The 25,559-nt window shown below is 38.1% G+C and overlaps 1 pseudogene; it reads right to left on the bottom strand.

Moving 5' to 3' along the window:
• Window positions 1–6,254: 6,254 nt before the first annotated feature.
• LOC128563327 (dnaJ homolog subfamily B member 14-like) lies at window positions 6,255–8,380 on the bottom strand (annotated as a pseudogene).
• Between the last annotated feature and the right edge of the window lie 17,179 nt (window positions 8,381–25,559).

Here is a 25,559-nt window from a genome sequence, read left to right as displayed (position 1 = left end):
TGTTTAGGCCCTTGAGTTAGTTCTCAGCATTGCACAGATGAGGTGGTACCTGCTTCTGGAGAAGAGAGCCTATATACTGAAGGAACTGCAGGGTGTTTTCAATTTACATCAGCAGGAGTAGAAAACCATGTTTAGCAGTGAATTCTGACAATGTATAGGAGATTTTTTTATTTGATGTTCCTCAGCATCCATTGTGAATATAGGCCCAAACTTCTCATACCGGAAGCAGGACACAGTTGCCCTTGACACGGTTTTTGTTCTCAAGCTCCTCCCAGTTCTTCAGTATGGTTGGTCCAGATATCTGTTCTATACAATCCTCTGCCGGTGATTACCTCCCTGTGGGACATGTTGACTCCATCAACCTGACTCACTCCTGTGACCCTGCCATCCCATATAACATGTGCAGATGTGCACAGTGACAATCTCTTAGTCATGCTGTGACCTGCTGGGATGTGCACCTCTTGCTCTAAGCCCATCTGTTAGAGCTCCCCATGGGAAACCTACTTAAGTAATGTCCTGGACACCAGTAAAGGCCTAAGCCCATCTCTCTCCTGCTCACCTCCTGGCTGTGCATACTGTCCCTGTGACCTTCCTATTGTCCCTAACTGGTTCTTGTCTTCCTTCATGGGCCTACAAGTCATAAACTTCAGTCATTTCATGTTTTCCATATTGTTTGTATCGCCCACTCTCTGTCTCACTTGGCTGGTATCACTGCCCTAACTTTTTTTTTTTACAGTGAGAACAGACCTCTTTATTAATATATTGAGATAAACTACAGAGACTGAAAGACAAAAATGCAACATAATTCATTCAGCAGAACATTCATTAAAAATGAAAAGTGTTCTCTTTGACAGAATTCTCACACAGAAAATTTATCTGTCTGATATAACATTAAACATTTTACGAATTAGACATTTCATTTTTAAACCTACTTTATAAACCTGAATTCAGTATAGACAAGTAAACTATTCTTTGACAGTTTTACTTCATTTAATTTATACAAGGCTTCCATTAAAATTTTACTACATATTGAAAACTAACTGCAGCTATTCAAAATACAAAGGAAACTAAGTGGAAAATCCTATGCAGCAATCTAAAAACCAAACTAAAAGAAAACAAAGTAGGTAAGAAGCATTTCTTAGTACAAATAAATTTAAAAACATATAGGCAAAAAGCCTATATGCCTCTGTGCCCACCTTTCTGAGATGGTGCAGAGACAAAATTCTTACTTAGCATAGTCAGGCTGAAATGAGGCTGAACCCTAAATAGGTCGATAAAGCCTGGGTACTTTGGAGGTAAAAGTCCAGTACTCAGAAACTGGCTACGGGGACTGGCACCTGCAGACACATTACTGTAAGTCTTTTGGAATCTCCACACTGTGCATTTTGTAAGATAAGTTCTCTACCTCCAGATGGTACGAACTTCAGAGGACCGGTAAACAAGCAGCCCACTCCCCTGCAGCTGGTACTTATCGGTTTGTGGGCATTTGGCTAACAGCATGTTTTTCTTTACTACTATATATGGTATTATAGAAGTTTTAGAAGAATGTGTAGCAATAACAGTTTTATCAGTAGACATGCGCACTAAGGGAAAGTTAATTTAGTTTAGCATTGTAACCTTAAGGTCACTGTGTAATTTGAGATTAATAGTGTGTACGTGCAGGACGTGCAAGACTGGCTATAAAAACTGGTCAGAAATAAAAAAAAACATGCTATTTGCCATCAGAGCTTTTAGCCCTCTCCATCTCAAAACATTTCAAAAAGCAGGCTTAACCTCTAAGTCACTGACCAGGCATTCGGCATTAACATAATAAAAACATCATTTATGTGTGCTTCTCCTCATTAGTATAGTCCTATAATTCAAAAGCAATCCATTTTGAAACTAATGACCAAAACCCTCCAATGTCATGAAAAAGCTCTATAATTTTAGTGGTGTACTTAAATGGCAAAGTAGAATATCAGACTGGAATGCGCAGAACCTGGTGCCATGTAATTCTCATTTAATGAAGGAGAATTACATTCATGCCAGTTGTCATCCGCTATGCAGTTACTAGACTAGTCTTGGCAACCAGTCATCACAATTTTTAATAACTTATTAAACTAAGGCATTTTAAGAACTACTTCTTAACCCATGTATATTTCCAGATTTCTAGATATTGAAAGATAAAATTAATATATAGTTGAAATATAGGCTTTCAATAGGAATCTACATTCAGTCATGAAAAAGATGAACAGAAAAAATTCACACCAATGAAATTCAGTGAACTGATTTTCAAAGTTAGAAATAAAAATACCCATTGTTAATGGAAGCCCTGATCTGTGCAAACACAGTGTGGTGTATAGTAAACAATCACACAGTTGAGGTATTAGCCTGAAAAAAATTATATATATACACCTATATTATGGATTTATCCTCAGGATATTCACAAATCTATTGGCCCCAACACCAGCAGATAATCAAATTAAATGAAGAGGAATCACATATCAACAGGAAAGAGTTACACATAGGGAGTTTACAAAATTGTGGCATATAATTCTTAATATAAAAAGTATGTTTTAATTAATATTTTGGGGGGAAAAGTTTGATTCATATGAAAGTATTTAATACTAATGAAACAAAAAAGGAAGCCTGAATTCTAAGACTGCGACTGCCAGATTATTAGAGAAATGTGCAAGAATTCCTTGAAAAGCCTCATTCTATCTATTTTTTCTTTATAATTGAAAAGAATTTAAAAACATTTTAGAAGTTACTGCCAGACTACTGTTTTTTCCACTGGCTTATAAAGTATTTTATGAATTTTTTTCAAGTAATCCAACATGGCCAATAGAGAAGGTTTTCAGCTTTGTAGTGAAGATTAAAACTCAGACTGACAATTCCATTTCATTAGTTTTTCTGTTTAGATAAGGAAAAAAATTATGAACTTCCTTTCAGTTTACTTCGCTCAGTATGAAGATGGATAATGATATGGGTATACTGAACCCTCGAATGGGAATGGGGAAGCTAAGTAAATGCACAAGTTTTCTTCTTTTAACCACTTGGTCCTCTGACATAAAACTTGTTTAACTAGAAAGATGGTTCATTTGATCCTAACATCAAGAAATATTTCACTGCCTTAACACAGGTGAGAGATTTATTTTTTTAATGAAATATGTTGGAATACATTAAATAACATTAGCATGTCACGTGTCTGTATTTTTTTAAATTACAAGTGGAAATTACAAGATTAATCATTTAGTAACTATTTTGCATACTAGTATAAATGAAGATTTAATAGAAAGAAAATTAAGCATAAAAGTGTGATTAAAGTGAAAGGCTGGCATTCCACATTCCTGCTCCTGTGAACAACTGAGCTAACAGAAAAGCAGAGTAGTTGATTGCAATGGCATATATATGCCTTAAGGACATCACTTTTCTTCACCAAATCTTTGTAAATCATAAAAAAGCATGTAGTGATTATGAAACAAATATGTACTTAAGCATTCAAGTGTAATCTGTTTCCAACACATATATTATTTTCACTTCCTCAATTGATACTAAATGGACGTTTTTCATTGCTGAGAATTCATTTTTCTTATTTGATCAAAATAAATTCTGAAACTGAAACTTAGAAATGACTAAGTGACTAGCACTAATCTATTCAGGAACTAAGGAACAAAAGGAGAAAAGGTACTATTTCTTTTCCCCACAAACCCTCAGAAGGACAAAAATGTTTATATACATATATGTGTGTGTTTATAAAAAAGAGATAAAAATGTAAAGCATTAATAAATATAACTCTGTTTTACTAGTTTGTCTAACTAGTAAAACAGAACTCAAAATACCAGTTAGAGAAACTAGTAAAACAAAACTCAAAAGACGGAGGATTTATAGGTGCTGATTAAAATGATGCAATGAAATTGCTACACTCATGTAGCTAAAAATAACATGGAAAATACTGAGATTTTTATTAAAAAAGAGTAGTAAACATGAACATTTTACATCTCAAGATATCTAGTCTTCTTACTTGGTAAAGTTAACCCAAAGTTCTTAGGCATTTGTTAGTCCTTTACACAGGTACAGGTGACATTAAGGACACAATCTTCACTTAACATTTTTGTGCCTTGTGTGGTCAGGCACTCAACCAGTTGCTTTCCACAGTTGTTTGAAAATTTTATTTATTAATCATGATTACCCTAGCATTTTATAAAATGTAACGGAATTCAGCACTGCAAATGACATATAACACTGTGCAAAAGTCATGTATGACTTTATGATACACACTTTGTATTACTTTACTTGGTAACTAACTTCACTGATCCCCTTAAAGGTGGAATTGAGGAAAAAAGAACATAGGCAAGAGAAAGGTACATTGGCATAATTATCAACCATAATACTGTAAATTTTCCATTAAAACTGGAAAAATCATTGAAATTTTCATTTAAATTTTTATGAAGTTTCTGATATATATGAACTTTCAAAATTTATTAGAATGCCATGCCATTTTTTTTTTTTAAAACTTGACTCTATGAATTCAAGAAAATATTTAAAATGGGATTTTCTTTTAAGCACTGCTATTTTTTTCTTAAAGGTCAGATTTCCATAAACAAGTTGGTTAAGGTGTCCAGTTTTCCTAATATAGTATGTTGCATAGTTTAACCTCCTAATTCAATCAGGAATTTCTACTGATTTACTTGGAAAGGGGGTTCCAAGAGAACATTTTTAAGAGATCATTTCAGCAGTTTTATTCAACAGATGGCATAAATTAACTAAATTCAGAGAAAACTCTTTAAACAGAAGGAAAAAGCCACTACCTAGCATTTTCTTGCTACCAAAAATCCACCAAAGATATGTTCATGTTCCATTAACTGAGTATGAAGTAAAATCATTGAAATATTACAATTGTTGGCGGCACCTGTGGCTCAAGGAGTAGGGCGCCGGTCCCATATGCCAGAGGTGGTGGGTTCAAACCCAGCCCTGGCCAAAAACCACAAAAAAAAAAAAAAGAAATATTACAATTGTTAAACACAGAAGACAAGAAATCAAAACTTTTATATCTGATACATAGGCACCAAAAACTTCAATTTCTAGGTCGTTCTTTCTAGTTCCTATAGGATTAATAAAATTATTCGATGATGAATAGATTTTTAACTCAGAATTTTTAAGGATGACTTGCTTTAAATCACTATTCTACCTGCTGCTGTATTTCTGTTTACTGTTGCATGTGGCCAAACAGATCATGCTCTGATCCAGTAAGTGTACTGTAATCTATTTATATGTTTAAAAGTTGGCATAGGGTTAAAGGCACAAAGCTGTATTTTAGTAATAATTCTTATTACTTACTTGTAAAAAAAAATCCATTTACTTTTGGATCCTGCTTAAATGATGACTAACAAACGGCAATTTCCGTGGGGAGAAAAATAGGTGGTCCTCTCTAAAGAATACATTTTAGCAGCCTTCAAAGAAATATACATGAACATTTGGGAGCCTTTTAATTACTGAAGTTGCAAATGGCATAACTGTACTTTACTGTTGAAGACTCTTTTAATTTAACATGTATAGCCGTTTCCTCATTTTTCTCTTAAAATCTACCAGTATAGCTTTTCTTTTCTACGCATGTATATGTATAGCAATTCATAAAAGTAAATAGTAAACTGATACTCTACACCAGTTCAGTTATCTCAATATATATGTTGGAATATAATGGCAATAATAAAAATATCAATTCCCTCTAAGCTGATAATGCTATAAGATTTTATATAAAGTTAAACAGTTTTTTTTTATTTCTGAAAAAGTTTTCTGGTTTAAATTCCATGTATTTGACACTTTGACAAGAAAAATGTAATTGTGTCATGTAACATTTATTCCATCAATTTAAACTGAAGTGTCTTATGGAGCTAAACATTAAAGAATTTAAATAAAAAGGCAATAATCTTTATGTACACAAAATGATCATTCCATAAATATTTACATAACAAAGGAATCATGGAGAATCACTAAAACTGGAAATTGCTACAAGTGTGACAATCTTCTCTCCAGACATTTTTAGTTAGGAATCATATAAGCTTGGAAAATGAAAATAATTGCAGAAGCATAACGAAAATATTAATTTTAGTTTTCCATTCTTACTATTTAAAGGAGCCAGTGGGTCATAAACCGTCCAAGATTTGGGAACTAACAGCTCAGATTAGTTTTTCATATCAAATCTTTTTCTTCATCTCTCATGATGATACTAAACTTACAGAAAAAACAAAAAAGGTATACATAAAAATTCTAGTTCATTGTCCTTTATAAAGACTGGTCAGCTGCTCTAATTCCTTACAGTTGTAAGGTGCTCAAGGTGTCCGCCTTCCCTCGGAGAAGATCATCATGGTACACTTTTGCTGCATACTGCATATCTTGTTTTTTGTTGTGTTTCTTTCCATCAATTATTTCAAATATTTGTCACATAATCTACTACACTCTTTTCTACCTTTTATCTTAACAATTTTATTTTTGTTCTTTTAAATTTATTTGCCATGTTCTTTACTTCTATGCCATGTCTCCATTGCTATCTATTCCTCTAACTTAAAGGGAATGTATCAATAGTTTTGTTTATTATTATTAAATCATAGCTGGATACATTAATGAAATCATGGGGTACCATGCGCTGGTTTTATATACAATTTAAATATTTTCATCACACTGGTTAACATAGCCTTCCTGGCATTTTCTTAATTATTGTGTTAAGACATTTATATTCTACATTTGGTAAGTTTCACATGCACCTTATAAGATGCACCATAGGTGTGGTCCCACCAATTACCCTCCCTCCACCCATTCTCCACCCTTCCCTCCCCTCCCTTTCTCTTTTCCCCTTTCCCCATATTCTTAGGCTATAAGTGGATTATAGCTTTCATAGGAAAGTCATAAATTAGTTTCATTACGGATGAGTACATGGATACTTGAGCAATTGGATACTTTTACTTCCATTCTTGAGATACTTTGGTAAGAAGAATGTGTTCCAGCTCCATCCATGTAAACATGAAAGAGGTGAGGTCTCCATCTTTTTTTAAGGCTGCATAATATCCCATGGTGTACCTTCTCTAATAACATTCCTTTATATTTATTTTTAAAGTCCTTGTTGACATAATAAACAACACTCCAATTTTCTGTCTACATTTTAATGGTTTGCCCTGATCCAGATCTGGGATATAAGGAATAATGAGGATTAGAGACCATCAATTGGGTTAATAATGACACAAGGATCAATACAATAATGGGCATCAGCTGGGTAAACATAGAAAAACCTCCATCTCTTCTTTCTTCCTCTCTTTCATGGCCACTATGTTGATGTTGATGTTGATGTTGCTGTTAATGGCTGCAACCAGCCTGTCCATTTGAAAATGAATGTACACTACCTGAGGGAAATCCACCAGCAAAAAATATATTAAACAAGTCTTCTGGAGTTCTATCAGCTTGACAACCTCTATGGAAATTAAATCTCCCATTGTTTTGGTGATACTAAGCTTGTTCTTCATTGCCTGTGAGGTCCTATTGTTTTCGTTGTTCTAGATTACTTAAAACAGCATAAGCTTTTCCAATCTTTTTAAAAGCATCTGTTGATGGTTTTTGTCTGGATGAAACTTCAAAGCAAGCTTTCTATAAGCTTTTCTTCAAATCTTCATCAACAGCATCTTTCGTAACTCCAAGTACTTCATAGTAATTTTTACATTTGTTTATGTTGAGAACTCCATCTATTTGGTCTTTGGTGTAGCCTTTTCCACCTTCACCACTACCAGATGTGCTGTCCTTCGTTCAATTAGGCTTCCTTTGATCATCACCTCCTGATGGTTTTCAGCTAGGAGCGCTATTTCCAGCTGTGCTTCCATTTTTCATAATTATTTCCAATAGTGCGGGGCCTGAGGGCAGTGGGCGGAGCTTCTCTGCTTCCGCAGGAAGCGCGGGGCTTTCTTGCGGTGCCAACGTTCGCGGCCTGCGGTGCAATCTGGACACATTTCTCCGCCTCATCCCAGTTCCCCTCAACGGCCTGCGCTTCTTCCGTTTCCTCTGGTAGCGCAGCTATGAGGAGCAGAAGCCCTCCCTGCGGAGAGGAAAGGCCGCCGGCGGGTCGTGCGGCGGCGAGCCAGGAGGAGCGCAGGGGACTGCGGGGCGGCTCTGCCTCCTCACGGCGGCCTCCCCGCCCCGCGCCAGCCGCTTCCCTACCTGGTTCGGGACAGCGCTCCTCGCCGGCGTCGGAGCCCACCGGGCGGTTGCTCCCCGGCTGAGGCTGGCGGAGGTGGCCCGGCTGCCAGTGCGGGAGGACTTGGTGGAGCCCAGGCCCCAGACCTCTGGGAACGACTCGCCTGGACAGGACCAGGGAGAGCCCTGCCCTAACTTTTATCCTGGATAAGGCTCTCCTAGAGAGTGTAAGTTATCTGTTCTTTTCTTTTTTCTTTTTTTTATTTTCAAACTTTATTTCTGCAAAGTCAATCAACAGGTGTTGGATTGAAAAAGTGTAAAAGTTATTCTTGCATATTTGGGGAGAGTGGTTTCCATTACAAGAATAAACTTAACACAAGGCAGAACCACAAGTGCCTCTGGGAATATAAATAAGTTTCCTGTGAGCGTCATACTGGTTACAGGTCAGATAAGTTGGGGTTGATTTTTTCACCCAAAAGAAAGAAGTTCCCCATGAAAGGCACATTGTAAACGTCCCTGACTTAATCCCTCATAGCTGTAGCCAGGCAGGGCTAGAGCTTGTAGCCAATCTCCTGAGAGTCACAAGGCTAAAGAAGAGAAGGTTATAAAAGTTGTAAAATGAAGAGGGATAAAACATATGGGCATCAGTACAAATTTATTTACATGGGTGTACTCGCCCAGAATCTGGGATTTATTATGTAAGGTTAAGTGCTCTGGATAAGCAACAATAGTCAGTTCGACCTGCTCATTGAAACCTGGATTCAATGGTGGTCCGTGTAAATGAGTTCAAAGTATTAGAACTCCTCTTGTATTCTGTGACCAAAGGAGACCAAGGAGAAATGGAAATATTATAAGAACTTATGTGCATATTCTACACTCCCCTTTAACCCTCAGCCTAGGAGAGCCTGAGCAAAGCACCCCGCAATCAACGCATCAATAAAGAATTTACGATTATCCTTGAAAACTTTCATAGTGTCCATGTCTGCAGGCCAGAGACAGTGGGGGTGGTTGTAACACAAGAATAACTAATAGAAACGGAATTTGGTGACCAATGTGGGTTTTTTTCTGGGAATTAGTGTGTTTTAGAAAATCAATCAATTTACCACATTACCAAAATAAAGGAGGAAATCTAATTATCTCAATGGAGGTAGAAAAGACACTTGATAAAATTAAGTAATCATTCATGACAAAAATGCTCAGCAAATTAGAAAATAAAAAGAAACTTTCTTAATCTGATAAAGAGTATCCTCAAAAATCCTTCAGCTAATTCATTCTTTTCTTTCTTTTTTTTTTTTTTATTGTTGGGGATTCATTGAGGGTACAATAAGCCAGGTTACACTGATTGCAATTGTTAGGTAAAGTCCCTCTTGCAATCATGTCTTGCCCCCATAAAGTGTGACACACACCAAGGCCCCACCCCCTCCCTCCTTCCCTCTTTCTGCTCCCCCCCCATAACCTTAATTGTCATTAATTGTCCTCATATCAAAATTGAGTACATAGGATTCATGCTTCTCCATTCTTGTGATGCTTTACTAAGAATAATGTCTTCCACTTCCATCCAGGTTAATACGAAGGATGTAAAGTCTCCATTTTTTTTAATGGCTGAATAGTATTCCATGGTATACATATACCACAGCTTGTTAATCCATTCCTGGGTTGGTGGGCATTTAGGCTGTTTCCACATTTTGGCGATTGTAAATTGAGCTGCAATAAACAGTCTAGTACAAGTGTCCTTACGATAAAAGGATTTTTTTCCTTCTGGGTAGATGCCCAGTAATGGGATTGCAGGAAGCTAATTCATTCTTAATGGTAAAACATTGAACACTTTCTTCCTGGGGTCAGAAACAGAAACACCACTTCAATTTGACCTTTTTTCTTCACACTTCCAGAAAGCACAAAAAATAAGTTAGAGGTGGGGGAAAGGAAAAGCAGAGAGAGGGAAGAGGGAGGCAGCTGGGGTCTTGGTGTGTGTCACACCTTTTGGGGTCAAGAGATGATTGTGAGAGGGACTTTACCTAACAAATGCAATCAGTGTAAACTGGTTTCTTGTACCCTCAATGAATCCTCAACATTAAATAAAAAGAAAAAAAAAGTTAGAAGTATTAATATTGGAAAAGGAAAGAATAATTGAAAGTGTTATTAATCACAAAGGACATAATTGTGTACCCTGAGGAATCTGCAAGCAAAGTACAAGAATTAACTGAATCTGAAAAACTTGTCTATCTGTAGAATAGTTAAAAATTGTATTTCTAATTATCAATTATAAACACTTTAAAATGAAATAAAAGAAATAAAACTAGCATAAAACATCAAACATTCAGGTAAGATCTAACAAACGATATAAAGATTTTTCATAATGAAAACCAAAAAAGGAAAAATGCAGAGAGAAATTTCAGACTCTAAAGTATGGAGAGATATAGGGTATTTACAAATTGAGTAACATACTGAAAATTGTTACAATGTCATTTATTACTGGATTGAACTATGGAGTCAATGAAACCCAATCAAAAGCTCAAATCTTGGAGGGGAAGAGCAGAGTTGGTAAACTCATACTACCAGATTTGAATAATTAAAGTTAAGATTTTTCATTTAATGTAGTGTGGTATTAATTCAAACAGTGTAGTATGAATTAAAGCTGTGTGGACTAATAGAACAGGAGTCCAGAATTCAGTTCCCTCTCCACTCAATGTGTTGATTTAATGATAAAACTTTCATGACAATTCAGTGGAGGAAAAAAAAGTAAAATAATTGAATATCTGTAGGGAAAAAAACAACATCTTTTTCTAACATTGTACTGAACACACACACACACACACACACACAAAAACCCTAAGATGGATCATAGCGCTAAATATAAAAGGTAAAATATACTTCCCAAAGAAATCATAGGATACTATCTTCATGACCTTGAGATATACGAAGATACTCATCTCCATCACTCTGGGATTGGCCACTCGTGTCTTACTTAGTTCATTTGGAGAGATCGTGTTTTCTTGGATATTCTAGATACTTGTGGATGTCTATTGGTATCTGGGTTTTGAAGAGTTAGTTATTAATTCTGATCTTTGCAGTCTGGGCATTTGTACCCATTCTTTGGTACCCATGGTTTTTGGTAGGCAGAGGGATTTGAGTGTTGCAATCTAAGTCTTTGGTCAGTGCAGCCAAGTCAGCACTAGGGAGTGCACTAAGACTAGTAACACCATGACTCTTACCGCCTACTGGTGTTACCGCCTCCGTGGACCCAGGTAAGGCAGGGAGAATTCCATGGATTACCATCTCACTCTCTTCCTTCACTTTCCCCCAAATAAGAGTCTCATTCTCCATGCTTGGGTGCCAGGAGTTGGGGGAGTGATAATGCAAGCCCTTCCCACAGCCACCACTGCTCTGGTCACACCAGACCATGTAGCCTGGCTACAGCTTGTGTTTGTTCAAGGCCCAAGTGCTCTTTCATCAGCAGGTGGTGAATCCTGCCACGGCTGAGTCTTTCCCTTCAGAGAAGCACGTTTCTTTCTGGTGCAGGGTTAAGTGTAGTAATGTCATCTAGGATCTAAGGCCTGCAACCAGGGACTTCAGGCATCTGTGTGGTACTTTATTTTATGGTGTGACAAAGTTCCCTGTACTCTTCCCTTTCCTTTTCCAAAGTGGAAAAGCTCTCGTTGAGCTGCACTTCCTAGAGTTGGACTACAGGTGATGCGAACACTCCCTTGGCCACCACAGCTGGTTTTTCAGCTATGCATACCCCAGGTCCACTGGATTGAAGCTCAGAACAGCACAAAGACTTGCCTAAGGACCACAGTCCTTGTGGCCTGAGTATCTTTTACATTTTTTCCTGGCCTCAGGCCACTTTCTTGAGCTGGTGATGGAGCTAGCTGGAGCTTAGGTTCCCACTGCAGGGGTGAAAGATTCCTTTCTGGGGCTCGTCTGTATGCTCCATTCATGGGTGCCAGCAGAATTCAGCTGTTGTTTCCCTGTGACAGGGTTGCCCTGTGTTCCAATATGCAAGTCCTACAGGTCTCTGTCCTGCTTTCTCCAAGCACATAGATTCTCTCACCACACAGTGCTGGCCTGACACCTCTGGAGGTAGGCGACGCGTTGTGAGGTTTCGTGGCCTGAGAAAACAATTTTTTCTTACCTTCTTAAGTGACTTTTTACATGTTATGATGGTAAAAGTAGGTACTGTGATTGCTTGTCTGATGTTTGGTTCTTATAAAGGTGTTTTTCCGTGTGCGTAGTTGTTCAATTTGGTATTCTTGCAGAGTGACAAGCCACAAAATGAGAGGTGATTATGGGGATACATCTAAAAAACAAGGACCTCATCTCCTATTATACCTGTATACTCAGATAAATATATATACAACTATATCTATTCACATCTATGTTGTTACTGCAAATTTTATTTCATATTTCATTATTAGAATATTATTTCATTTAGGGTATTATAAGTGAATTTGCTATGAAATTTTTTTACATGTCTTTTGGTAGTCACTGCACTCAATTCTCTTGGGTATACAGCTAGGATTATAAATGCTCTGTTAAAGGGTACAGGGATACTGCCCAACAATTTTCCAAAATGGTTGTACTAACATAAATTCCCACTAGCAATATATGAGATTTCCAGTTACTCTGCATTCTTATCAACACTTAGTATTGTCTGAGCAGTATGTAGCTATCTGAGCTATCTGAGCAGTATGTAGAGGTACTTATTGTAATTTTAATTTGCTGTTTTCTGATGAGTAATAAGGTTGAGCATCTTATCTTTGCATAATCTTGTTGATTATTTGGATCTCATCTTTTATGATGCATTATTTAAATCTTTGTCCATTTTAAAATCAGTTGTTTATTTTGGAAAATGTCTCTGAGTTTGAATTTTCTTCAGCTTTATTGATGTACACATGACAAAAATTGTATGTATGTAGGGTGTATAACTTGATATTTTGATATATGTCATCATTGTGAAAGAATCACCCCAATGCAGTTAATTAACATGTCCATTCATGTGGTTAGCATTTTCATTTCTACCTTTGTGTGTGTGTAATACAAACAACAATAATTGTTTTTCATCTAATTTTGTATTTTGTGTCTCAGTTAATACACTGAAAAAATTTAAATATTCTCATTATCTCACTGAATATATTATTCCAGGCCAGGTGCACCTGGTTCATGCCTTTAATGTCTTGGGAGGCTGAGGCAGAATCGTTTGAGGATATGCCTTCAAAACCAGTCACATCAACATAGCAAGACCCTGTCTCTACAAAAATTAGAGGTGATTCATGACTGTAGTCCCAGATACTTTGGAGGCTGAGGCAGGAGGATCTCTTGAACCCAGGAGACTAATGATAAAGTGAGTTATGATTGTACCACTTCATTAAGCCCATGTGAGTGATTCTGTCTATAAAAACAACAAAATTTATAACATTCCATGATATTAGCATAATAATTTGCACAATAATTCCACAATTGTTGAAATTTTAGTTTTTATGTCCACTTTTTGGTTTTATGAATAGCCAACTAGTGCCCATCTGTGAGGCAGTATAATGCCAGGAACGCGATGTGTGGGAGCAGGTACGCCCCACAGTATCCGATTTGTTCCAGAGACCACTTGGCAGTTACAAATGCTGGGAGTAGGAAAAGCACTTCTCTGCATTTGTATAGATCTTGAACTATGTAGGACTTACTGTTAAAGCTGCATTATGAGGTCAAAGGCAGAATCCCAAATATACACGTGTCTGTGCCTCCTAGTTTCAAGAAGGAAATATTTCTGAACTGAAAACTTGATTGAGGATGCATATCAAAGGGAGGAGAGAGTGGAAGCTCTTGGAAAGTGAAGGGCTACAGAGTTTCAGAGAAACACGATAAGTTAGGAGACAGTTCAGAGGACAGCTAGCATCTGATAAAGAGTTTACAAAGAAGGTCTAGGAAAAAGGTGGAGGAATATAGGGAGTATATACACCTGACATGAAGAGCCTGACTATAGGAAAGATCATGTTCACGTGGCCCATGGAAGACTCAGGTGAGGCTGCTCAAGGTCAGATTCTACCTGAAGGCTTTGACACTCCTAGGCCCTTTTTCACCACCATGGGCTGAGGGAGCAAACAATTTATTCACACTGTGAGCTAGCCTGTGTTGGGGGAGCCACAGACCTGTAATGGAATTAATGTAGATGTCTGGGATTATCTGTTCCTTGGATAGAGTTAGAAAAAAAGGTATAGTCAATATAATGAATGGAGTATAATCTTGAAGTAATAGGAGGGAATTGATTCCTGAATTTGAAAATATTAGACTCATTCATCAAAGCATGTAAATGTGTGTGGGTGCGGTTGTGTGTATGTAGTATGTCTGAAGTCCTTGTACAGTTTGTTTCATTAACTTCAGAAAAATAAGTGCTCTAAATTTACCCCCATATCACTTGAAGTCTTAATTATAGATTGTTGAATATTATTCATTTTATTTGAGTCAGCTACTCTGATTGAAACACTAAAGGCTGACTTTAAAACATTTTCTATTCAACATTCATAAGACTAAAATAAGTGTAATAGAACTTTAGATTTTATATCTAGGTTAGAGTTTAGGCAAAAAATTCTGTAGCTAACACGGATTTGAGGATCTGTGTAATCCTGAGAGTATAAATGTCTGGATAGAAGCAGAAATTCCAGCTGTTTCAGACTTCCAAGGTCCAAGTCAAAGGCTACACAAAGCAAAGGGGGACTCAGGTAATAGCTGGTTACACATAAAACAAATGGAACATTTCATTGAGGCAAACATAAGGTGTGAAGAATGTGTGAAGTCGTAAAATGGGATGACAGGGGACGACAGAGGAACCAGAAGTCCCAACAGGGACAGAGGGTTTTCTGGGATGGTGGGTGGGGGCTGTGGTTGCCCTCCTCCTGTTGTTCCCTCCACACCTTCAAAACCCCTTTGTAACTCTCCTGTGCTGTGTGATGCAGACCTGGGGCTACAGCCAAGCCTGGACACCCTCAGCACTCAGTTGCTTCAGGCAGCCCCACTCTCCAGACAGTGAAGAAGAGTTCCTGTTTTCTGAACAACTATACTGAGCCCTGGCTGAGTTCTGGTTCTGTTTCAGATTGTTGCTTTTGTGCCTCTGCTACCTTCTGTTGAAAGCATTTTCACCAACCTTCTGGAAAAACTCAGACATCCAAAAGGTAAGGAACTCCCAAGAGGGATTCCCTGTTGCTGTTTCCCAATCCTATTCCCACATTTCTAAATGAGTCTGATTGGCTTGGAGAGTTACAGAGCATCACTCCTCCAGGGGGAGAGGTTGGACAGGGCTAGGGGTTCAGGAGGATGAAACTTCCAAGTTAGGCTTACAGGCTGCCCAACTGGGTGTGGTGGGGGCTTCTGGATAAATCCCAAAACACATGACTTCATGATTCTGGATTGGCATATTGAGAAAATGATACTTGATTGTTGCTTTCCCATATTAGGTATCACTGAGCCAACTCTTCCTTCACATTGAGCTGCTCAGGAAAGCAATGTGCAGACCATCCAAGCTGTGTCCTCAGAATGCAGGGTCCTCTGAGGGAGCAGATATGACTATTGGTTTATGATTCTGGGTCCTTCTTTGGCAGAGGACTTCTGAGAACACTAAGTCGAGATTTCACAACAAAATCCTCCATTGAGTTTCTCAGAGAAGGAAAATGGGGAATATTTTATCTCCTTTAAAAATGGATAAGAGGCAGGTGGAGTAAGATGGCAGACAGGACAGATGTGTAGCCCACCTCTCCCAAGCCATCAGGTGAGAAGAAAGGTGGTCTGGACCTTCCCTGTGTGTGGATTATTGGTGTGGATGGACAGCTGGAGATTGGCAGCTTGCTATATATCAGGGGCAATTTAAAACCACAGAATGTGTTGTAGAGATTCTTCCCTGCTTGGCCATGCTGGCCAGCAGACCCCTCCCTTATGGAGGACAGCAGCTTGCAAATGCTGACAAAACCCAATTGACGAATATTTATTCCTGAACTGAGGGAGGCATCCAAAAGGAGAGCCACTCAAAACCACGGGGAGCTGGGCAGCCTGATAGAAAATTAAAGGGAAGGGATCCCGCCCGGGAAACAGACATTTTGAACTACCCAAAAGGGTGGACGCCTTCCCACAGACCTGAATAGACTGGAGCATTCCTGGTGAAGAATGGTGGAGGGGGTTGGCGATTCAGGCTGCGCAGCAAACTGGCGGGTCCCAATCCAAAAGGGAAGCTCTGAACCATAAAACTCAGAATAAGGTCCCCGAGTGCTCTAGCCGCGGGAACCGGCTACAGCCACGGGATGCTGGGACCCGCCTCAACTGCACGACCCCAGCAGCACCCTCCCCCACAGCCGATTGCAGTCTCCAGTTTGCAGGAGAACCTGGGAGCAGAGTGGAAAGATTTGAGAGGTGTGGACTCCTGCACTGAGTGGGAAAGTCGGTCGCCAGTGCTGTCTGGAGCAGAACAGCCGAGGTTACACAATACTTAGGTGACAAACTTTTACAGAAACTCCAAAATGGTGATCGGCCATGGAAGGTGGTTACCATGGTAACACTATAAACTGTGAATCAGGTATAAGCCTGGAAACCACTCACAGTGACACCGGGTGTCCAGAAAGTATATTGCAGTATGAATATATTCCTACGAAAGTTGATCCCTACATCATACATACAGATATATATTTCTACATACAAGAATAATATTTTTGTGGTTGGTGCCTTTTTTTCTTTTCTCTTTTTCTTTATTTCTTTCTTTTTTTTTTCTTTTGTTCTGTTTTTTCCTCACCATTTTCTTGGAGGAACTTTTGTGAATTTTTTATTATTACTTTTTATATAGATATATTTTTTATTTCTATTTTGTCTATTTTTAATTTCTCCTTTCTTCTCTTTTAACTTTTCTATGAACACCACTTTTTTCTTTTTCTTTTTTTCAATTATTTTACGATTATCACTATTTTAATTGCAGTTCTTTTTATGTTGCTGTTGTCGTGGGTGTTGTCTGTATGTCTATGTGTCTCTGTCTGTTTCTGTATCTATGGGCTCATGTGTCTGGTAGCCTTTGTTTCTGTTTATTTCCTCATTTGCAATTGATGAGCTTGGTGTTACAACCTGCAACTTGGCGCTCCCAGCACTCCCCTCCACTCTCACTCTGAGGTCTGGAGGCCTGCCCCCCAGGAGTCCAGATTCTTGGGTGATTTCTCGAGAGGCATAGAGAGGACCTGGACTGCAGCTAGACAGTGCTGATTCTGAAGCACAGGAGTGAGGAGATGACGGACGGCTAAGAGGGAATCACGCCAGAGTGGCGGTGCCCCGAGGTGCAGAGCAGCAGCCATCTTTAGCAATAACAAGGCCCACTCCCAGATATCTCATAGCCATTCCCCCTGTCTCCCTGGGCAACCACATGAGGCTGGACATCTTCTCAGATGGCAACTACCATGGAACAGACCTGGGACTGAAATACAGGCCCCGTGAGTAAAGAGTTTGCCTGGGGCGGTACTGGCCTGGGTGGAACACGGGGACTAGAAAATGCACACGCAGAGCCAGGAAAATCCCAGGGTGGGGCTGATCCAGAGGAGGACTTTACTGAGCCTAAGACGCACCCAGCCTTCAGGGCATCATCAACCTATAGACAAAGGAGACCAAGAGGCTACAGCTGACAACTAATCGTGCTGTGAATACAAACCTGAAGGAGTAAAGACAGGGCCTGAGGCACAAGTTCTGGGAACTCAAATCAGCCTCTTCTCTGCAGAGGAATTAAGCAGGGTCAGAAACAAACTCCCACAGGGTTGTTCTGTTCAGCCAGTAACATAAACTATGGGTGGGGCTGGAACTTAGTGAACACCACCGAGCCTCCATCAAGTGCCCGAGATTGAAAGGCCTCATCGCCCCCCCTGCTCGATAGAGGAAGAGAGCAGCGGCCTGCAAGAGCAGATACAGACTTCCCTGTGATTTAGGCAGGTGCAAACCTCTGGAGTATCTGCTCACTGCAGACAACTGACTGGGTCATAGCCCTGTGGGGCTAGCAGCAACTGGGTGTGACAGAGCTGCAAGGTGGGGAAGGAGGCATCAACCTTCCCAAACTGATTTATTTGCTGGGTGGCTCCTCCTGACTCCATGCAGCACTGGAGCAAGCCATAACAGAGTAGTCACCAGACCCCTGTGATACAGTTCCCAGAGACCTCTTAAACTCTCCCACCCAAGACAGGTGCTGACTGAGACAATTGATTTGGAACTTTTGAACTGAGCCAATCGTCCAAGGGCTATTCAGATGGTGCCGTGGGTGTATGGTTGTAGGAAGGTTTGACTTTCCTTTTCCAATTGTTGCCTGTGGTGGGCAGGGTGACTTAATTGCTTGTATTTCTCCACAGCTGAGACTTAAACCCGGAGTAAGTGTTTCACTGGGGTTGAACAGAAACCAGCTGAAAATAAGACAGAACCACTTAGCCCCCACCATACCAAAATGGGCCCCAGTTTCTCAGGCCACAGCACTGTATGAGTACTTGAAAAAGCTCCAGGGGAAAAATCAAAGGGAGTAAAACAATCATGGGGTGGAATCAGTGGAAAAACTCTGGTAACATGAATAACCAGAATAGATCAACCCCCCCCCCCAAGGAAAGATATGGCAGATGTAATCGAAGATCACATTGACAAACAACTGGCTGAGATGTCAGAAATTGAATTCAGAATTTGGATTGCAAACAAGATTAATAAAATGGAATTAGGAATTCGAGGAGAAATTCAAAAGTTGTCTCAAGAATTTAACGAATTTAAAGACAAAAACACCAAAGACTTTGACACACTGAAGCAATAATTTGCAGCCCTCAAAGATCTGAAAAATACAGTAGAATCTCTCAGTAACAGAGTGGAGCAAGCAGAAGAAAGGACTTCTGACATTGAAGACAAAGCCTTTGAACGCTCCCAAACTGTGAAAGAGGAAGAGAAATGGCGAGCAAAAACAGATCATTCTCTCAGAGTGCTCTGGGATAATTCAAAGAAAGCTAATATTCACCTCATTGGAACCCCTGAAAATGATGAAGTGGCCTTGCTAGGCACAGAGGACTTTCTCCATGAAATTATGAAAGAGAATTTTCCAGACATGACTAGAGAGTCTGAAATTCAGATAGCAGACAGCTTCAGAACCCCACCATGACTTAACCCCAGTAAGACATCCCCCAGGCATATCATAATTAACTTCACTAAAGTTAATATGAAAGAGAAGATTCTCAAATCAGCCAGATGTAAGAAAGCCATTACCTACAAAGGGAAGAATATTAGAATGACTGCAGATCTCTCTCTGCTGAAAATTTTCAAGCCAGAAGAGGGTGGTCATTGACTTTTAATCTCCTAAAGCAAAATAACTTTCAACCCCAGATCCTGTATCCAGCTAAACTGAGTTTCATTTATGATGGAGAAATTAAATACTTTACTGACATTCATATGTTGAAGAAATTTGCCATAACCACACCAGCTTTTCAGGATATCTTCAGACCTATCCTCCATAATGACCAACCCAATCCTCTACCATAAAAGTAAACTCACACAGAAACTTTTGATCAAACTCCAACTTCCACACTGGTGAAAGGATTAAAAATGTCCACTGGACTTTTGAAAAACTCAGTACCCAAAATTTTACCAGACGTATGAATATTCTCCATTAATGTGAACGGCTAAAACTGTCCTCTAAAGAGGCATAGGTTAGCAGACTGGATACAAAAATTTAGGCCATATATTTGTTGCATACATGAATCACATCTTAACTTAAAAGACAAATATAGACTCAGGATGAAAGGATGGTCATCCATATTTCAGGCAAATGGTAATCAGAAAAAAGCAGGTGTTGTAATTTTATTTGCAGATACAATTGGCTTTAAACCAAACAAAAGTAAGGAAGGATAAAAATGGTCACTTCATATTCATTAAGGGTAATACTCAATATGGTGAGATTTCTATTATTAATATCTATGCACCCAACCAGAATGCGCCTCAATTTATAAGAGAAACTCTAAAGGACATGAGCAACTTAATTTCCTCCAGCTCGATAATAGTCGGAGATTTCAACACTCCTTTGGCAGTGTTGGATCGATCTTCCAACAAGAAGCTGAGCAAAGAAATCTTAGATTTAAACCTAACCATCCAACATTTGGATTTAGCAGACATCTGTAGAACATTTCATCCCAACAAAATGGAATACACATACTTCTCATCAGCCCACGGAACTTACTCCAAAATCGATCACATCTTAGGTCACAAGTCTAACCTCAGTAAATTTAAAGGAATAGAACTTATTCCATGCATCTTCTTGAACCACCATGGAATAAAACTTGAGCTGAGTAATAACAGGAATCTGCATACTCATACAAAAACATGGAAGTTAAATAACCTTATGCTGAATAATTGCTGGGTCAGAGATGAGATTAAGAAAGAAATTGCCAATTTTTTGGATCAAAATGACAATGAAGACACGAACTATCAGAACCTCTGGGACACCACAAAAGGCAGTTCTAAGAGGGAAATTTATAGCACTGCAAGCCTTCCTCAAGAGAATGGAAAGAGAGGAAGTTAACAACTTAATGGGACATCTCAAGCAACTGGAAAAGGAAGAACATTCCAACCCCAAACACAGTAGAAGAAAAGAACCAAAATTAGAGCAGAATTAAATGAAAATGAAAACAAAAGAATAAGGCAACAGATCAATAAATCAAAAGCTGTTTTTTCGAAAAGGTCAATAAAATAGATAAACCTTTGGCCAACCTAATCAGGAAAAAAAGAGTAAAATCTCTAATCTCATCAATCAGAAATGACAAAGACGAAATAACAGACTCCTCAGAAATCCAAAAAATCCTTAATGAATATTACAAAAAACTTTATTCTCAAAAATATGAAAATCTGAAGGAAATTGACCAATACTTGGAAGCACATCACCTTCCAACACAGCCAGAATCAAGTGGAAATGTTGAATAGGCCCATATCAAGTTCTGAAATAGCATCAACCATACAAAATCTCCCTAAAAAGAAAAGCCCGGGACCAGATGGTTTCACGTCTGAATTCTACCAAACCTTTAAAGAGGAATTAGTACCTATATTACTCAAGCTGTTCCAAAAGGTAGAAAAGGAAGGAAGAATACCCAACACGTTCTATGAAGCAAACATCACCCTGATCCCCAAACCAGGAAAAGACCCAACAAGAAAAGAAAATTATAGACCAATATCACTAATGAATACAGATGCAAAAATATTCAACAAGATCCTAACAAACAGAATCCAGCAACACATCAAACAAATTATACATCATGACCAAGTCGGTTTATCCCCGGGTCTCAAGGCTGGTTCAATATACATAAATCTATAAATATAATCCAGCACATAAACAAATTAAAAAACAAAGACCATATGATTCTCTCAATTGATGCAGAAAAAGCTTTTGATAATATCTAGCATCGCTTCATAATCAGAACACGTAAGAAAATCAGTATAGAAGGGACAATTCTTAAACTGATACAGACCATCTACAGCAAACCCACAGCCAATAACATATTGAATGGAGTTAAATTGGAATCATTTCCACTCAGATCAGGAACCAGACAAGGCTGCCCATTGTCTCCATTGCTTTTTAACATTGTAATGGAAGTTTTATCCACCTCAATTAGGGAAGAAAAGGCGATCAAGGGTATCCATATAGGGTCAGAAGAGATCAAACTTTCGCTCTTCGCAGATGATATGATTGTATATCTGGAAAACTCTAGGGACTTTACTACAAAACTCTTAGAAGTGATCAAGGAATACAGCAGCATCTCAGGTTACAAAATCAACATTCATAAATTGGTAGCCTTTATATATACCAACAATAGTCAAGTTGAAAAAACAGTTAAGGACTCTATCCCATTCATAGTAGTGCCAAAGAAGATGAAATATTTGGGAATTTATCTAACAAAGGACGTGAAAGAGCTCTATAAAGAGAACTATGAAACTCTAAGAAAAGAAATAGCTGAAAATGTTAACAAACAGAAAAAGATACCATGCTCATGGCTGGGAAGAATCAACTTTGTTAAAATGTCCATACTACCCAAAGCAATATATAATTTCAATGCAATCCCTATTAAAGCTCCACTGTCATACTTTAAAGATCTTGAAAAAACAATACTTTGTTTTATATGGAATCAGAAAAAACCTCGAATAGCCAAGACATTACCCAGAAATAAAAACAAAGCGGGAGGAATCATGCTACCAGACCTCAGCCTATACTACAAATTGGTAGTGATCAAAACAGCATGGTACTGGCACAAAAACAGAGAAGTAGATGTCTGGAACAGAATAGGGAACCAGGAGATGAATCCAGCTACTTACCTTTATTTAATCTTTGACAAGCCAATTAAAAACATTCAGTGGGGAAAAGATTCCCTATTTAACAAATGGTTCTGGGTGAACAGGCTGGCAACCTGCAGAAGACTGAAACTGGACACACACCTTTCACTGTTACTAAAATAGACTTTCACTGGATTAAAGATTTAAACTCAAGACATGAAACTATAAAAATGCTGGAAGTGTGTGGTGCCTGTAACTCAAGGAGTAGGGCGCTGGCCCATGTACCCGAGATAACGTGTTTGAACCTGGCCCCAGCCAAAATCTGCAAAACAAACAAACAAAGAAAAAGTAAATAAATAAAAATAAGAATAAATAAATAAAAATAAGAAGAAAGTGCAGTGAAAACACTTGAAGAAATCAGCCTGGGTGAACATTTTATGAGAAGGACCCCTGGGGCAATTGAAGCAACATCAAAAATACATTACTGGGATCTGATCAAACTAAACAGCTTCTGCACAGCTAAGAACACAGTAAGTAAAGCAAGCAGACAGCCCTAAGAATGGGAGAAGATATTTGCAGATATGTCTCCAAGGCTTTAATAAACAGAATCCACAGGGAACTCAAACATATTAGCAGGAAAAGAACAAGTGATCCCATCTCAGGTTGGTCAAGGAACATGAAGAGAAACTTCTCTGAAGAAGACATTCACACGGTCTACAGACAGACGTATGAAAAAATGTTCATCATCCTGAGTCATCATAGAAATGCAAATCAAAACTACTTTGAGATATCATCTAACTCCAGTAAGATTAGTCCACATCACAAAATCTCAAAACCAAAGATGTTGGCATGAATGTGGAGAAAAGAGAACACTTCTACACTGCTGGTGGGAATGCAAACTAATACATTCCTTTTGGAAAGATGGTTGGAGATCACTTAGGGATTTAAAAATAGACCTACCATTTGATCCTACAATTCCTCTACTAGGTATATATCCAGAAGACCAAAAATCACGTTATAACAAAGATATTTGTATCAGAATGTTTATTGCAGCCCAATTCATAATTGCTAAGTCATGGAAAAAAACCAAGTGCCCATCGACCCATGACTGGATTAATAAATTGTGGTATATGTACACCATTGAATATTATGCAGTCATAAAGAAAGATGGAGACTTTACCTCTTTCATGTTTACATGGATGGAGCTGAAATATATTCTTCTTAGCAAAGTATCTCAAGAATGGAAGAAAAAGTATCCAATGTACTCAGCCCTACTATGAAACCAATTTATAGCTTTCATGTGAAAGCTATAACTCAAATATAACCCCAGAATATGGGGAAAGGGGAGAAGGAGGGCAGGGGAGGAGAAGGATGGGTGAAGGGAGGGTAATTGGTGGGACCACACTTATGGTGCATCTTACAATGGCACATATGAAATGTACTAAAAGTAGAATATAAATGTCTTAACATAATAAGTAAGAAAATGCCATGTAGGCTATGTTAACCAGTTGATGAAAATATTTCAAATTGTATATAAAACCAGCACATTGTACCCAGCAATTGTGTACAAAACAAGCACATTGATTGCATTAATGTACACAGCTATGATTTAATAAAAAAAGAACTAACAGAAACAGAATTTGGTGACCAATTTGGGTTTTTTCTAGAAATGAGTTTGATATTAAAACATTAATCAATTCACCACATTACCAAAATAAAGGAGAAAAAGAATTATGTCAAGGAGGTAGAAAAGGCACTTATTAAAATTAAGTAATAATTCATTGCAAAAATGCTCATGAAACTGGAAAATAAAAGTAACTTTTCTTAATCTGATAAAGAGTATGCACAAAAATACTTCCACCAAATTATACTTATTGGTAAAACATTGAACACTTTCTTCCTGGGGTCAGAAAAAGAAACACCATTTCTATTTGAACTTTTTCTAAACACTTCCAGAAGACAACAAAAATAAATTAAAGGTATTAATATTGGAACAGAAATGAATAATTGAAAGTGTTAATAATTACAAAGGATACAATTGTGTACCCTAAGGAATCTGCAAGCAATGTACTAGAATTAATAAGTGAATCTGAAAAACTTGTATGTAAGTAAAAATTATAAAATTGTATTTCTATATATCAAATATAAACACTTTAATAATGAATGAAAAGAAACAAAAATAGCATAAAACATCAAAAATTTAGGTAAGATCTAACAAACGATACAAAAATTTTTCATATGGGAAACTAAAGAAAAATGCTGAGAGAAATGTAAGACTCTAAATAAATGGAGAGATATCAGTATTTATAAATTGAGTCAATATACTGAAAAAATTTTAAATGTCTTTTATTATTAAATTGAACTATGGAGTCAAAAGCTCAGTCTTTGAAGGGAAGAACACAGTTGGTAAACTGATAATATCAGATTTCAAGTATTAAAGTAATACTTCTGTAATTAAAATATATGGTGGTTTTAATTTAGACAGTGTAGTATTAAAGCAGTGTGGACAGATAGAACAAAAGTCCAGACGTCAACCCCTTCTCTACTCAGTATGTTAATTTAACAACAAAACTTTCATGACAATTCAGTGGAGGAAAATAATGTCAAATAATTGAACATCTGTAGGGAGACAAACAACAACTTGTTCTAACGTTGTACTGAACACACACCGAAAAAAATCTGAGATGGATCATAGAGCTAAATATAAAAGGTAAAATATAATACTTCTAAACAACATCATAAGATACTACCTTCACGGCCTTTAGGTATACCAAGATACTCATCTCCATCACTCTGGGATTGGTCAGTGTTGCCTTATTTAGTTCACTTGGTTAAGTCATCATGTTTTCCTGGATGTTCTTGATGCTTGTCGATGTTTATCGCCTAGGCATTGAAGAGTTCGGTACTTATTCTAATGCTTGCAGTCTGGGCATATTTGTACCCATCCCTTTTGGTATTCAGAGGGAATTCAGTATTGTGATCTAAGTCTTTGGTCACTGCAGCCATGTCAAAACTAGGGGGCGCTCAAGAACACAAACCCCAAGACTCTTGCAGCCTCCTGGTGTTACTGCCTTGGTGGGCCTGAGTAAAGTTAGAGAGAATTCCCTAGATTACCATCTCAC

This window comes from Nycticebus coucang, chromosome 13 (genome assembly GCF_027406575.1).
Source record: "Nycticebus coucang isolate mNycCou1 chromosome 13, mNycCou1.pri, whole genome shotgun sequence".
NCBI lineage: Eukaryota > Metazoa > Chordata > Mammalia > Primates > Lorisidae > Nycticebus > Nycticebus coucang.
Note: the sequence above shows the minus strand (reverse complement) of the source record. Positions and strands in the feature narration are given on the sequence as shown.